The sequence below is a fragment of the Bos grunniens genome, chromosome 3 (genome assembly GCF_055505025.1).
Source record: "Bos grunniens cultivar Pamir isolate PY7600 chromosome 3, Bosgru_T2T1.0, whole genome shotgun sequence".
Classification (NCBI taxonomy): domain Eukaryota; kingdom Metazoa; phylum Chordata; class Mammalia; order Artiodactyla; family Bovidae; genus Bos; species Bos grunniens.
In genome coordinates, this window is record NC_141167.1 from 118,547,145 (window position 1) to 118,564,162 (window position 17,018).

A 17,018-nucleotide genomic window follows, 5' to 3' on the forward strand; every position below is an offset into this window, starting at 1 on the left:
GGGTTACCCAGCAGGCCCGCCAGATTTTTTTCATCTTTTCCAAGTATTAATAGAAGCTTCAGCAGCTTAATCCCCAAGAGACCAGGCTGACAAAGACAATTTACACAAGTCATAGCTATCAACGGTCTGCTTTATGTGGACCTGGGGTCAGTCTCAGCAACAGTACTGGGGGCTAAGCACTGAGCCAGTTCTGCCTTCCATGAAACAGTAGAATGGCTCTCTTTTTTACTTTTTAAATTTTTATTCAATTTTAAAAAGTTACTTTCCATTTACAATTACTATAAAATAGTGGCTATATTCCCCGTGTTGTACAATACATCCTTAAGCCTATCTTATACCCAACTTGTGCCTCTCACTCCCCTACCCATGTATTCCTCCTCCCCTGCCCACTGGTAACCACTCATTTGTTCTCTTTATCTGTGAGTCTGCTTCTGTTATATTCACTAGTTCATTGTATTTTTTAGGTTGCCCATATAAGCAATATCATAAAGTATTTACCTTTCTCTGTCTGACATTTCATCAACATAGTGCCCTCCGAGTCCATCCGTGTTGCTGCAAATGGCAAAATGTTGTTTCTTTTTTATGGCTGAGTAGTATTCCGTTGTATGTATGTACCACATCTTCTTCATTCATCTGTTGATGGACACAGGTTGTTTCAGAGTGGTTCTTCTTATAAAGTCTTTGTATATTCTAGTAGATTTGATAGACTTGGTTTGATAACTACCATGTTCCACTATTGGGAGAGAGGAGAGAAAGAAGTATAAGAAGAAACTGCCCCTGCCCTTCTAGAGTTCACAGTCTACTGATGCGGAAACACGTATTACACTGCATCCCTTTAGCTGTTGTCCTCTCTTACCCATCACAGCCAGTCTCCTCCAAGGGGTTGTCTAAGCATCCCTCCTTCACTCCCACCCTTGTCTGTCTGCTCTCCTTCACTTGCTTCTCAATCCACATGAGTCTGGCCACCCCTCTAACAAGATCACTCTTTCTAAGGTCATCAAAAATCTCTGTTTCAAGCTTGAACTAGCATGTCTCAGCTGTTTCTTGGTGAGCACGAAAGCACTCTATGTGCGGACCTTTCTCTTCCCTTCTTGAAGCATGCTCTTTGGGCCTCCATGGTACCGTTTTCTCCAGATTCAAGTATTCAGAAGCCTACTGGACATCTACACTTGGATATCTCACAACCATCTCACACCTGACATAACCCAACTAACCTCATGATCTTCTCTCCAAATGTGCCTCTCTCCCAGGGTCTTCCTTCCCACACAGCATCTCTATGTACCACTTTGCTAATGCCAGAAGTCCACCAGTCATCCACGACTGCTTCCCTCCTTGCTCCTTATTGCTCTTTCACCATCTAACCCTGTCAGTTTTTCCTCCTCATCTCTAAAGTACCCATGGTGGTCTCCATCTCCTTCTGCCTGGACCACTACAAAAATGTCCTTATTCTTCCCCTGTTTCCACTGTTAGCCCCTCTATTCCATTAGCCACACAACAGCCAGGATGTTTTTAACACGAGCCTGATCATATTACTACCATGCCTAAACTCATTCAGTGATTTATCATTGCACTGAAAAATAACCTCCCACTATAACTTGATCTTCAAGGTCCCATGACCAAGCCTCTGGCTACTTCTTTACCCTTAAATAATGGATTCCTGCCATTGATCGCTGTGTGTGTCATAGATATACAGCTCTCCTTTCAATGCTTAAAATATGCCATATCTGTTCCTGTTCCCAGGGCCTTTAAACATGCTGTTTCCTCTGCTTGGAAGGCTCTTATATCCACTCTGCCTGGCTAAAACTCCAATTCACATTTCAGAGCCCAGTATGGATGTTACCTCCTCAAAAAAGCCTTCCCTAAAACTTTTCCAACCTAAATTAGATCTGCCAGCTAGCTCCTTCACCCTGTTATTCTCATCAAATATTATAAAAAAGTTATATTGACTTATCTCATTATGTATATGATGATATATAATCCCTTCCCTGGTGGCTCAGACGGTAAAGCGTCTGCTTGCAATGCAGGAGACCTGGGTTCGATTCCTGAGTCAGGAAGATCCCCTGGAGAAGGAAACGGCAATCCACTCCAGCACTCTTGCCTGGAGAATCCCATGGACGGAGGAGCCTGGTAGGCTACAGTCCATGGGGTCGCAAAGAGTCGGACACGACTGAGCGACTTCACTAATCCCTAAGGTGACAACTAACATGAGGGCAGCACTTGGTCTCTGGCCTTAATTGTTCTCTGTTTAAGAAAGAGCCCTGATAAGAAAACAGGATCCTACATTCACCAAGGAAATTCATACTGGCTTCAGAAATTAAATGTATTCTTTCATTCAAAAAATATGAGTAGACTTCCAAGGATCACTAGATATTTGAAAAAACCAGTATCACAAAAGAATCTTGATAAATTAAAAACCCCAGAGGAAATAAAATAGAAACTTGTAAAACAATTCTAGCTAGTGTGTTTAGAGAGACTCAGGAAGATATTATTCATAAAGCAAAAACGGTTCCTATAAAAATAAAACCTTCACAGAGCAAGAGATAGTTATTGGAAATTAAAGACAATTGCTAAAGAGAAAAGGTCAATAGAGTAGGTGGAAGACAAATTCAAAGAAATCCTGTAGGCCATAGATTTAAAAAGACAGAGATGGAAGATATCAGAGAAAAATCAAGGGACTTTGTCACTCAATCCAGTAAGAAAACCATCCATTTGGTGAGCACTCCAGAAAATGAATACAGAGAAAATAGAACGGAAAAAATAGTAAAAGAAAGAAAAGAGGACAAATGCCTGAAGCTTTCAAAAACCACAAACTAGATCCACCGCCCAGATATGTCCCAGTCAAAATTTAGAAATTCCAAGGACAAAAAAGATCCTAATAGGTTAGGAAAAAATAAAATCGGTTATCTATAGAACAACACGTAACAGCTTGTCATCACTAAAATTGTGTACTAGAGGTTAAAGCAGAGAGAAAAATCATCTTAAACCTAGAACTCTAGCCAAACAAATTAGGGACTGGGGTGGCGGTGGTGGGACAAACAGAAACTCAGAAAGCTGGCATCCGGTGCAGCTTTCTGTAACAATCATTTGAAAGCATACTTCAGCCAAGCAGAACGGACATCTAAGAGTGGTGAACGTGGGACCCAGAAAGAGTGGACATAAAATGGGAAATGAAATGAAACCCTAGACTGACAGTTCTTCAGAGGATCTAGAAAGTAATGAAGCACATTAGAAAAGAAGGACAGAGCTTTGGAAATACCTTAAAGAATCAAAGAAATGTCCTGTAACAAGTCATTGGCATTAGAAGCTGGATGATCTTATTGAGAAGGTAAGAGAATATCACTGAACAATAAGAAATGTAATTAGAAATGCCAGAAAAAATAAAATTAGCAAAAAGAGCTGTCTAAGAAAGTCACAATCCAAATATACAAAAATGAAGATGTTATGATTCTGAGCACGGATAGAACGTATGAAAACAGGAACTTCTCTGGTGGCCCAGTGACGGGGACTCTGGGCTCCCAGTGCAGGGAGGCTGGGTTTGATCCCTGATTGGGGAACTAGACCTCACAAGCTGCAACGGAGTGCTCACATACCACCACTAAAAAAGATCCCACATGCTGCAACTAAGGCCTAGCACACCCACATATGTATGTGTGCTTAATTGCTCAGTTAGTGCCCGACTCTCTGTGATTCCATGGACTGTAGCACACCAGGCTCCTCTGTCTACGAGATTCTCCAGGAAAGAATACTGGAGTGGGTAGCCACTCCCTTCTCTAGGGATCTTCCCGACCCAGGGATCGAACCCCGATCTCATGCATCACAGGTGGGTCCTTAAATAAAAAATTAACTTTTTAAAAAAGAATGTATGGAAACAGAACGCATCTGACTGATTCTGGGATCAGTCACTTTTGAATGGAGGAGTTTCAATAACACAGTGTTAAAAAGATGAACTGAGGCACGGTAAATTTTTGAAGAGTTTATTTGAGCAAATATAAATTTGAATCAGGCAGAGATAAACTGAGAATGGTCAGGGGTGCAGGGCCGACAGGAACTATGGGAAAGGCTTTTATAGGGCAGACACAGAAGCAAGGAAATGATTTAACTGGCTAAGGCTTGAATGGTTGACTTATTTGGGAAAGCCTAGTTAACTGTGATTATTGTCCTTGACTTTCACTTTCTCAGATATAAGCACACTTACAGGGGTTGACTCTAGCTTAATCTTGGTTTGTTTAGTAGGCTGCCAAAGCATTAAGGTCACCTCAGTCAAATGCCTCTTTGTTCAATTACTTCAACAATAGATAGAACTGTATCTTTTCTATGGATCCAATCACAAATAACTGATTCTGAAGAAAATAATAATTACATACTCATCATGGAATGAGCTTCCCAGGTGGCTTAGTGGTAAAGAATCTGCCTGCCAATGCAGGAGATGTAAGAGATGAGGTTCTGTCTGTGGGTTGGGAAGATACCCTGGAGAAGGAAATGGCAACTCGATCCAGTATTCCTGCCTGAAAAATTCCATGGAATGTGGAGCCTGGTGGGCTACACAGTCCATGGAGTCACAAAGAGTCAGACACAACTGAGCACCCATGCAAATTACCATGGAAATATTAGTTGATTTTAATTTATGAAATCAACATATAAACATAACACAGAGGCCCTAATGGTAGTTACAGAACAATGTAAATATTTCATGTCAGCAATGTAAAAGTGATAAAACACAGAAGTTAGAATGTGGCGGGCACTGAAGTTGGTCTGAAATTGAGATATACTGAATCATAATCTTTTAAAAACATAAACTTAAATTATTTCAAATTACATAAGAACAACAAAAAAGCAAAATTTGGAAGAGAGATACAGTTACTACAAATGAGTTGTGTTTTTCCTCTATCATAGTGAAAAATCAGTAAATATCATTTCAAGTTGAAAAAGAAAACAAGAAAAAGACATAAAAAGCATTAAAATTTGGAAATAGTCACGAGAAGAACTAGACACAAATAATTAAGTGTAGGCATAAGTGAGGGAGGGGGAGGAACACGTTCACTCTTCGTTTTCAGGTGTTCTATATTGCTCGAGTGTTTATTTCTCTGCATGTATATTAGTGGGTGAAGAATGTGCAAAACTAAACAAATAGGACTTCTGGGGGAAGGCATATTGAATAGAGCAGTCTTATGAGTAATGAGCCACCTAGGGAGCACCTTTAGGCTCCTCCCAGTATGAGCACCCCTCCAGCTGTGCCCTTCTTACATCTGAAATACAAACGTCTTGCAAATTTGGCATTGCGGGAGAATAAGGCCTAATGATTTTAGCCAGCCACAGATAAAGAGGAACCAATCGTGAAAAGTGGCTCTAAGCTGAAGACTCTAAAGCAATGGCAGGCTGGGTGTAGCCCATGTGATTTAGTGGTCACAATGTTGGGAAGCGATTATCCTCCAATTAAAAACATATCCTATGATAAACCATAATGGGAAAAATATTAAATATATATATATAACTGAATCACTTTACTGTGTAACAGGAATTAACAACATTATAAATCAACTATGTGTGTGTATGTGTTAGTTGCTCAGTCATGTCTGACTCTTTTCGACCTCATGAGCTCTAAGCCACCAGGCTCCTCTGTCCACGGAATTCTCTAGGCAAGAATACTGGAGTGGGTTGGCATTTTCTTCTTCAGGGGATCTTCCCGAACCAAGGATCAAACCTGGGTCTCTCGCACTGCAGGCAAATTCTTTACCATCTAAACTATCTGGGAAGCCTGCCAAATGAACTATACTCCAAAAAAATTTTTAAATAAGAAAAAAAAAATGCCAAATGAACTATACTCCAAAAAAAATTTTTAAATAAGAAAAAAAAATTAGAGACACCCTTATCTGGACTGTCGCTTACTAGCTGTGTGACTTCACACAAGTGATGAAAATAATTATATCCATTCCCTACAGTTTTGTGTGGCTAAAATGGGCTCATTCAGCTTAAAATGAGTGTTAGCTGCTACTATTATAAAGAGATGCGGATTCTAGCTTAAGGGAAACCCTTATGTTGATAATGAATATTTTGGTGATTCTCTTAGGTAATGATTCCCTATAGCTTTTTCCCTCCCAAACTACCACAGGGACAACTTGATTTTAGCCTAGGAAAAGAGAATGCCAATCTTGGGAATGACAAACTGTTAGTACTAATAAAAGCTAACATTTATCGAGCTGAGTGTATACTCTGTGCCAGGAAAGCACTTTATACACATCATCTTGGTCCATCTTCACCACCATCAGGTGAGGCAGACTTTATTATCTGTTTTTTTTTAATTTATTTTTAATTGGAAGATAATTGCTTTACAATGTTGAGTTGGTTTCCGCCATACAACATAAATCAGCCATAAGTATACATATGTCCCCTCCCTCTTGAACCTCCCTCCCACTCCCCACCCCCACCCCACCCATCCCTCTAGGTTGTTACAGAGCACAGGTCATCGTATGTAAAATAGATAGCTAGTGGGATGTTTCTGGATTTTTTTTTTTTTTTGGCAGTAAAATACACATTAACAAAATACACCACTTCAAGTGTACAGCCTGGCCGTGTTGTGCAGTGTTAAAAACAAGACAACAGGCCTTAAATGAAGTTGCTAATGCTAAGCCTCGTGTCCACCAAACCCAGACTTTATTCGGTTACAGTTCCCACTCTCCCAGAAATGGAATCTTAACCCATCCAACCTGATTAGCATTAAGTAGGTAATCTGCCTTATGAAATCCTGCCACCCCCTGTAGGGAAAGTAACCTCACCATAATCAGTCTGCTTTCTGCCTAATATAACTTTCTCACTCCTGTCCCCTTCCACCTATAAAGTCTTTCACCTTGTACAGCAGCTCAGAACTCCTTTCTGTCTGCTAAACTGGATGCTGCCTGATTCATGAATCACTGAATAAAGCCAATAAGATCTTTAAAACTTACTCTGTTGAAGTTTGTCTAACAGGAATTTAGAAAGATGGTAACAATAACCCTGTATACGAGACAGCAAAAGAGACACTGATGTATAGAACAGTCTTTTGGACTCTGTGGGAGAGGGAGAGGGTGGGATGATTTGGGAGAATGGCATTGAAACATGTGTAATATCATATATGAAACGAGTCACCAGTCCAGGTTCGATGCACAATACTGGATGCTTGGGGCTGGTGCACTGGGACGACCCAGAGGGATGGTATGGGGAGGGAGGAGGGTTCAGGATGGGGAACACATGTATACCTGTGGCAGATTCATTTTGATATATGGCAAAACCAATACAATATTGCAAAGTTAAATAAAATTAAAAAAAAAAAAAAACCAGTACATTCACATTGTCAGGCAACTAATCTCTGGAACTCTTCTCATTTTGTAAAATTGAAACCCTACACTCACTAAACAACAATTCCTTCATCATCTCCATTGTGGAGAAGAAACTCAGAGGACTTGTTATGTCAAATCGTGTGAAAATGCTGGTATCCCATCACTTTTTACCTATGAGTCAAGGGCAATTTAGGATAATTCCATTTAAGAGGTCAGTAGCCCAAGCCAGCTATGAGAAGAGCCAGCTTTCTAGGCTGACTTTGAAGTCCTGATGTCTTCCAAGCTGATAAGAATACTTCTTGAGGGATGACGGAGGAGAGCACTCAGGGCAATGAACCAAGTTATACAGGAGAAAATACAGGAAATACATGGACTCGGACTGTTCACGTCATTGACATTGACATTGACATTGAAGTCGCTCAGTTGTGTCCGACTCTTTGCGACCCCATGGACTGTAGCCCACCAGGCTCCTCCGTCCATGGAATTTTCCAGGCAAAAGTACTGGAGTGGGGTGCCATTTCCTTGAGGCATTAACAGCATTCTAAATTATTCTAAGGCAGAGATCTATGTTTGCAGGACCTGATGCTGATTCAGTTGAGGGAACCATCTTTTTATTTTTTAATATAAACAAAAAGATTCATTTATTAAGTGATTCAGATATTCAAGGACATTATAGAAACCACACTATACTTTTTTTCTGTTTTCCAACTCCCATCAACATGCTTACTGTTCTGTACTTAGAATCTACCTCAGCAGGAACAGAACTGGGCTTGAGTGATCCCCCCATGGGCCGTGAACTGGCATGTTGATCTCATTCGCTGTGTTTCATTTGCTCCAGCTGGGAAAAAATGACAAAAATAAATAATTAAATGTACAAATATAGTATTTTCCATTTCTTTCCTTCGAACTCATCTCTGCATATGACTTTATAGATGCCTGATCACCATGGGTGCCCTCCTCAGAATTTTTATGAGCATGACATGCATCAGGAGGCAGAAGAATAAAGGGGGTCGAAACTGCATGCCTGTCAGGGCAGGGGGACACTCATGCCTCACCCTGAAGCAGAGACGAGCTCAGAGCCCTGACTCCCTTGGCCTCTGTCCTCCTGCAGCAAGGCGGTGGCCTCAGTAGAAACCCTAATGTTTTATTTCCCCGTGTGCACCTCCCCTGAACACTGATACACAATGGAAGCTCCCTTCAGCCATCAGTGTGTTCACTCAGGGATGTCTTTTAGCTTCACCTTCTCCTTACCTGCCTGGCCTCACCTTCTCCCCGCCATCCCTCTTCTCTCATCACCTCTCAATACATCTCTGCTCCCTGAACCCTTCAGCACAGACTCAGGCTTCCTCTTCTTATTACTTTCAGAAAATTCTGTAGGTGGAAAGAAATTTAATCAGTAATAATAAGGCTTTCTAATTTTAGAGCTTCTGCCTTCTGAGCAACCCGAAGAATGCCTGCAGCATAACCGAATCGGTTAAAGGGTTGAAAGGGTCTTCTAAAGGTCTTTTAGGGAAATCCCCTGCCGGGAGGCAAAACTTTCCTTAATCATACCTTGCTGCTGCTGCTGCTGCTAAGTCGCTTCAGTCATGTCCAACTCTGTGCGACCCCGTAGATGGCAGCCCACCAGGCTCCCCCGCCCCTGGGATTCTCCAGGCAAGAACACTGGAGTGGGTTGCCATTTCCTTCTCCAGTGCATGAAAGTGAAAAGTCAAAGTGAAGTCTACTCTTAGCGACTCTGTGGACTGCAGCCTAACAGGCTCCTCCGTCCATGGGATTTTCCAAGCAAGAGTACTGGAATGGGTTGCCATTGCCTTCTCCGACCTTGCGGCTGACCTCCCCTAATTAGACCCTGGCATCAAACTCAGCTGCACATCTGGCGGTCTTGACCCCCAGACCCTGTCCCCAAGACCAGCCAGAATCCTTCTTTGCATCACCACCTTAGTTTCTCTCTAGAATGGTTAAAGCGACTCCTAATGTTCTCTGAGGCTTTCGTCTCTCATCCAACCCATCTCTATGCCACCAATTTAGTGACTGTTCTAAAATGCAGCTCTGGTCATGCTTAGAATGCAAAAGTTAGATGTGCAAAGTGTTCTGGGAAGACAGGGTGATGGAGGTTAGGGAAAATGTCACAAATTGGGACACAGGCGATCATAGGAGGTCACCCCAGTGTCCCAGCCTCTTCAGCACTAAAATACAACAGACGTACCTCCTTCCTGGCATGGCTAAGAAGGTCATAGAAAATGATGTATGTGAGATACTTAGGACACACAGAGCCCAGTAAATGCAATTTCAATATACGTTTTGCTGTTTTCTTTGGGGGTCCTCTCTAAAATTCCCCCAGAGCACTCGCAAGTCCTGTGTTCCCAGACTTTCAGGGAGATGTGCACAACTCCAGTTAACCTGAAGCTGTGTGGAGCGCCCCCAGAAGTGCACTCTCTGGACTGGGTTAGAAGAGGCTGACACAGAGTGGGCTTACAGGGTGATCAGAGTGTGTGTGTGTGTGTGTGTGTGCAGGTGAATCTGTGTATGTCTGTCCTGCTGGTGATACAAGGGAAAGAGAATAAAAAAGGCAACAAACACAAAGCAGTGGTGCCCAAGCCAGCTGTTCAAGAAGAGAGCTAACAACGCAGCTAAGAGGCTGGAGGTCCCAGGAGAGGGCACTGGGGTCCAGCTTGCTCGGTCCTCCATTCCACAGACCTGGGCGGGCATACGCGGGGAGTGGAGAAGATGGCAGAGCAGCAGGCCCCTCAGTGGACTATCCCACTCCAGCCACTCCGGGAGTGTGTCCCTGGGGCACTGCCTCCAAGCTGCAGAAGTTCTCCAGGGCCCGGGGCTGGGGGTTGGGCAGATAGGGATCGCCCAACAGTTTCCAGCACTCCTTCCGAAGACAGACTCTCTTGGCCACATGCTTTTCCGTGACATCACTGTCAGTGACCTTTGGAGGCCAGCAGGGTGGAGTCCAAGGGGACGGGTACAGGCCACGATTCTCTGGTGGTCACAAAGGTTGGGATTGTGAGCCGCCCAGAGCTGGAGAGGCGCCTCAATGGGGACAATGTCTGTGGCTGCACTGGGAATGGTTCCCCTGCCCTGGGATATTGCAGGACTATAGTGGACCTGTTGTCTCTGCTACTTTTCTAGACTAAAAAGCACATTGTTGACTACAGAGGCTGTGTGTGCATGTGTATGTGTGTGTGCACAGAAGTGTAAAGACTCTCAGAAAATTGCATTTTGCTTTTAGAACAAATGATGATGATGTGGAGTGGAAAACTTGCAGCCCAGCCAGCAGAGAGAAGCGTGCTTTTGCTTTTAAGAAGCCTTGGGAGGGAGAGAAGGGTGGAGGAGAGGTGGAGGGGGAGAGTTTCGCCGATGTTTTAAGAACACCAGATAGTGCTGGATGATCAATATGCCCAATGAGTCCACAGCTGATTACAGCAAACACAACCAATGGCCCTGTGTCCACTCAAAGTAATAGCCTTAAACACTTGACGGAAATAACTCAGTTACCTTATTGATTGGGGATTTCAGTCACCTCCTCCAACATACGACACACATGAACACTACCACAGACCCATGCGTCTTATTTGTTTTCTCTTTGCTTCCTTTTAAAACCTCATGCATTTGGCATGACCTGTACCACCAGCTTGGAAAATAAAGTTACATCTGGTTCCTATCTGCACATACATCGCTGAGGTCCCCACCTACCCAAATTGAAGGAAGGCCAATAGCATCTCTCTTGGGACCCCCTCCCCCACCCAAACTAAAGAGCCCAGGTGCTCACTAAGCCCGAACTGGTTAGTGTAAAGGAGTAATTGAGAAACCTGATCAGTTCCCCAGCCCCCTCCCCACCTCATTTCCTGCTGCTGTCACTTCAAGCCCCTGCCACATGGTGCTGTGATGAAATCACGCAGCACAGATGGACGCTGCTGTGCCAGCGCTGGGCTAGCCCAGACCGCACGGAGGCGGCAGGGTTTCCTGAGGAAGACAAGCCTGTACGCGCCCACTCGCTGGTCCATTTACACTCACGTGTGGATCGCTGTCCCCAAGCCCTGTCCTCCACAGCAGGATAGGAAGAGGCTTCCACTGACAGCCAGAGCAGCTCTGCCTGAAGATTTTCCCCTGGAGTCCCTGATGCTTTCTCTTGCCAGCAGACCTCAGCCAGGCCACTCAACCCAGCAGAAGCAACTATACCATTGTCTCACAGTGCTCAGTGGGCTCCAGAGCCCCTCACACATCATCCAACCCACCAACCAACTCATATGAGGAAAATGAGCATGGTCAGGTCACTTCCAACCGCACACCTCCAGTGTGGAGAATGCGCGTTTGTTGGGGTGGAGCTGACACGGGGTGTGGTCTGGGTTCACATCCTGTTGGGCTCTTAGTAACCTGTTCTTAGTCTGCAACAAAGCCACTCTTGGCCACTGCCTGGCCAGCCCTGCTGGACATCCTGGAAGAAGTCCCTGTTTGCTTCTTCCCACAGCCCAGGACACCCCTTCATCCTGGACAAATTGGGGTTGGGATCAGCCTGGACTCTGCTCTAGTTAGTAGTCTCTTTTTTTGCCTGTGTTTCTGTCTTTTCAAACTCTCCCTCTCTACCAGTTCAAACCCTCCTCAGATCTAATAAAACCAAAAAGTCCTCTGTGCCCACATTTCTCTCTTCCTTCCTTGCCTTCCCCCTTTGTCCTCCCTGTGGTTTTGCCTTTCCCTCACCTTTCTGTTCTGTCTTCTCCCACTTTCTTTGTCTCAAAAAAAATTTTTAATGAACACTCTCTCCCACACTCATTCTCACACCCATATCCATACTTCTTGTGCCTACACTGGGCAAGAACGGTCACAGCTTTCATGGTTTCCTCTGGGCCCACTGTGCTGACCGTGACTAAGACAGACCCAGGAAGGGTGAAGTCTGGTGCTCACTAGGCAGTGGGAAGACAGAGGCGGGCATGGGGCGGGGTGGGGGGAGGGCAAGACCAGGCTCCTGTCCCTAGAAATGCCACTCTCCTATTGCCAGGTGGGTACAGTCCAGACTTGGCCTATGACCCGGAGATCCCAAGTGACCAGCTGCTGAGGCAGAGGATAACCCCAAACCAATTCGTTAGATGCAAGTGGGGCATTTGTTCTGCTGCTTCAGATGAACAGGTCACCAGCACCTGCCCCTCCCCAGCATCCACTGATCGTCCTCTTTCTGCAGGAAGGGTTTTATAGTGTAGGAGCCTCTTCTTGATATGTGCCTGTTTGGACCTTCCTGTCATCGCAGGAGCTTTCTTAGAGGTTAAAAAGAGCCTTTATCTTCCTGACTCGGAGACCGACAACATGCTATTTACTGAGAAAGGGAAAGAAAAGAAACCAGAATTGACTAAACATCTACTGGGTGCCAGGCGTTTACCTATGAGTTAGGGACACAATGGTGAATGAGACTGACACTGCCCTCATAGGGCTTACGTTCTACCAGGGAAGCAGACACTATCTGTGCATGTACACAAATAAAATCGCTGTAGATGGAAGACGGTCTAGGAAGGTAATTAACAGGGTGCCATGGTTTATGACAAGACCAGAGCTTTCTTTGGGGTATAGGGAAACTCTCTCTAAGAAGGGGTCATTGAAGCAGAGCCCCGAACAATGGCATTGAAGAGAGAACTCAAGATGGAATTTAAAGCCATGCTTACTACAACCTAGGAATGTCTGGGTTATTGTCATCCACAATATACACAATATTTCTTGATTAAGAAATCAAGGCTCTAAGAGCATACCCAGTGGCGTGTTTGACACCAGAGCCATACTTTCTCTGTTGCCGCCCCTCTTTTGGGATACTTGTGCCTTCATTCTGAATAATAAAAGGCACCTGGGAAACTCTGGAATCTAGGTGTGAAGATTTCAACTAACTCTTCTTCTTTGAGATCAATATTCAGTCCTGGTAAAGTATAATAAGCAGCTACTACATGCCCATGGATGATCACGGCTGCTCTACTCAAGGTTTTTGGAAGATAAGCCAAAACATAACCCAGCGCTCAGATATGGCCTGGAAAGGAGTGCAGAGTAGGGCAGATGACTTGGACAGAGTCCTGGGTAAGGAGTTCTGCTGGGGGTTGGCCCTGCAAGAACAGAGTGGTCTGGCCAGACAGAAGTGGGGTGGTGACAGCTCCAGGCAAGCATGGTGTGAGCGCTCCCGGAAAACAGCTGGGAGCTGCAGGAGGATGACTGGAAGAGCTGCCAGACCTTCCCATGACCTGTCACAACAAGAGAAAATAGAGGCATGGGTCCAGTGCCCTGGATCAGTCCATCAGTCAACATTTTCTGAGTGTAGCACTCGTGGGTCCTGAGTCCTGCATAAGGCACTGTGAGGACAAAGAACACAGAACCATTATCTCTGCCTGCAAGACTCCAAAACTTCCTTGAAGAGAAGTGCTTGAGCTTATGAAATGACTGAAGAGCACTTACACCCAGCAGCCAGCAGCATGTTGGAATCCACATGGCATGGCCAGGTGAGGCTGCAAAGGAGAGTTTCCTGGAGGAGGCAAACACATTTTAAAGGTGGGGAAAGAGCCAGATTGGCAGAGAGGTGGCAGGGAGGACATTTCAGATAATGAATGTGCCATTTACAAGATCAAAAACAAGGCTAGCTGGAGAGGGCAGTAATAACAGATAACACAAAAGATGGATCTTGGGAGGCCAGAGTCTTCATTTGGGCCAGGGACGAGTAACTCACTGAAAGTTCTTGACCAAGGGAGTCACAGGAGGAAGACAATACCTTCTAAACTGTAACAGTAATTCCTCGCTTGCATGGAACAACCGGCAATACTCAGATCACTCCACATATATTATTTCACTTGAATCTCACAACTTCCAATGAGGGATAGAGTCATCATTGCCTTCTGTGGCTGAGAAAACAGACAGGAGAGGTTTAAATGACTTGCCTAAGAGCATACATCTAAGGCAAGGAGCTAAAGCTAGAGCCCCATCCACTGCTCTGTCATGTCATGGAAAGGGTATGGCTTTTTAAACTGGGTAGATCTGAGTTCCAGTGCTGGTTCCACCAGTTACTAGTAAGCTGTGTGGCCTGGAACAGGTTATTAACTTCTCTGAACCTTAGTTTTCCCCTTTCTAAAATAAGAATAACATACCTTAGAGAGATACAAGTAAGTCATGGGGCCTAAAGTAATGATGGTCCAAAGTAAGGAAGACCTAAAGAGAAGTCTTACCAATATGAGTTTCCTTCCTCTTTTCTACTGCTGCCCACTCAGATCCTGAACAAATCAAGTTATTGACCCAACGTCCCTCTGTCTCCTAGTGGGGCCAGTGAAGCTCTGGAGGCAAGTGATTTCAACCTCATGACCAAGGGGTGTGGATCCCCATCACAGCCATGCAAGGGGTCATGCCAGCTGGAGGGTGCTCTGCCAAACAGCATGTCCCACCTGCGAGCAAGCTGCTTCAGAAGAGAAGGGCCGAGTTGCAGAGAGACTAGTGATGGCCTGAAGCTGTGCAGCACACTTCCACCCTTCATTGACAGGGCGATGTGGAGTGTTTTTTATTTAAAAAAATAAATAAATAAACAGAACTTAAAATAACAGCCCACACAAATGACTTATTAGAAATCTCACTCTTGACTTATCATTTGGAATAAAACAATTTTGTATCCTGGCAAAGCTCTTTATTCTTTTTGGAACATTTTCATATACATTATTTCACTTGATCCTCAGATGCTGAAAGGGAGACAGGCAGGCTTTCCTGTTCCCTTTGAACAGATGGAAAATCCATGGCTTAGAAGTGGGGTTGAGGGGCCCCAGAGCTCTCCCGCCTTTCCTCTTTGCTCCATTCAGAGCCCAGACCCACCCTCAGACAAGCTCAGCTCTGATGTTTTAAATCCTCCCCCACACTGCTCAGCCACTGAATCATCAGGGATGCCCCCCAGAGACTCATGCAACTAGTGGGCATGGATGGGGGCTGGGCTTTGAAAAGAGAGAGCTACCCTGGGCACATCCTACAGATGTGATGAACTCAGGGCAAGCAGGGGTCCCTAAACCACCAACCCACCCAGGAGCCCTTCCGCTGCTCCAACCACCTTTCCCACCAGCCCTCTTTCAACCTGGGGGCCTCAGAAAAGAGAAAGGTTCATTTGGCATCAGCTCACCTGAGGTCCATACTGAGCTGAGCCTTCAACTTCAGCTTGAGAATTTGGGGAAGTCAGTTCACTCCTGGAACCTACCTCAAAGGAAGCAGGGGGCTGCAACCCAGACCACCGATGGGCTCCTCCATCAGCAGATCTTCTCTGCTGTGCCATCCAGCCACAGAGAGGGGCAGAGGGTGAGAAGAGCAAACGAATACTTATCTGCAACCAAGAAGTGCTCTGGGCACCTGGATTCCTCGTGAACACAACTGAGAGAGGCACTTGCTTTCTTCTGGCTTATATTTCTGGTCAAGGAAGACAGAAAAGCAAGAGTGGACATAATCAAGGGGTAGGGGCTTCCCTGGTGGTCCAGTGGTTAAGACACTGTGCTTTCACCGCAGGGGACACAGGTCCAATCCCTGGTCCAGGAGCTAAGATCTCGCAGGCTATATGGCACAGCCAAAAGAATAAATAAAGATAATATTTTTTAAAATAAGAAATACATGAAGAGATAGGGTGGGTGATGAGTGTGAAAAGAGTATTGCAGGGTATCGGGGACAGAGCACGGTGGGCGAAGACAGGGAGGTGTGTGGTTCCTATTTTAAATATAGGATTGTCACAAGCTTTGTTGAGAAGTTGACATTTGAGCAAAGATTTGAAGGAATGAGGGAGTTAACATAGTGCTATCTGGAGGAAACGCTTTCCAGCCAGAGGAAAGGCTCTAGGGAACAGGGGGAGGCCCAAGTGGCTGGAGCAGAGGGCAAGAAGGGTAAGAGGAGACGAAGTCAGAGAGGAAACAGAAGCCCGGTCCTGGGCTCACAAACAGTCTTGTAGGACATTTGAGGGACCCTGAACTTTACTCTGAGAGAAATGGGGGCATTTGAAGAATTGTAAGTGAAGACTGAAATGATCTAACTTTTAGCATTATGCCCTACTGGGGACAGACTGTATGGGGTGGGAGGGAGTGGCAGGAGCAGAAGCTGAGAGACCAGAGAGGCTATGGCAGTAATTCAGGTGAAAAGCGGAATTCCCCAACCAGGGTCAGTAGTGGAGGTGGTAACAAGTGGTTGATACTGGCTGCATTCTAAAGGTAGAGGCAATAGGATCTTCTGAGAAGTTGGATGGCAGAATAGGAGCTGAGAGAAGAAGAGAGGAGTCAAGGCAACTTGCAAGATTTGGGCTTGAGCAACTGGAAGAATGGAGATGCCATAGCCTGAAGGTGGAGCTGGTGGGTGTGGAGTTCAAGAGCTCAGGTTTGAATGTACCGAGTTTAGAGGTTTGTTACATGTCCAGGTGGAGATGTTGAGGTAGCAAGCCACCCAAGCCAGCTGGGGTATCCTTGTCAATGCCTGCCAGGCCACAGAAACAGTGCCACTCTCATTACCCAGCCCCCGGAGTAGATGACCCAGGAGGAGGGGCTACCCAGCAGCCTCCTGCTACAGTCACTGCGTACCCAGCTGCCTAGGCCCTGCCCCATGTCCCACTCTGTCTACAATATGACTGAAGGCTGCAAGGCTCACACACAAAAAGCAGCCTCAGGGAAGCATTTTCAAACTGAGGCCATTGGTGCCTTGTAAATCACCAAGGGCTGGTCAAGTTCCTATGCA

At 45.2% G+C, this 17,018-nt stretch overlaps 1 long non-coding RNA gene across 1 annotated transcript; it reads right to left on the bottom strand.

Annotated features, from left to right (window-relative positions):
• Positions 1-498: 498 nt before the first annotated feature.
• On the bottom strand, positions 499-15,716 carry LOC147377076 (uncharacterized). The gene is made up of 4 exons (XR_015161313.1): positions 14,056-15,716; positions 8,565-8,684; positions 8,062-8,151; positions 499-733 (listed from the first exon to the last, which is right to left on the bottom strand). It is a non-coding gene; the product is annotated as an uncharacterized LOC147377076 (long non-coding RNA).
• Between the last annotated feature and the right edge of the window lie 1,302 nt (positions 15,717-17,018).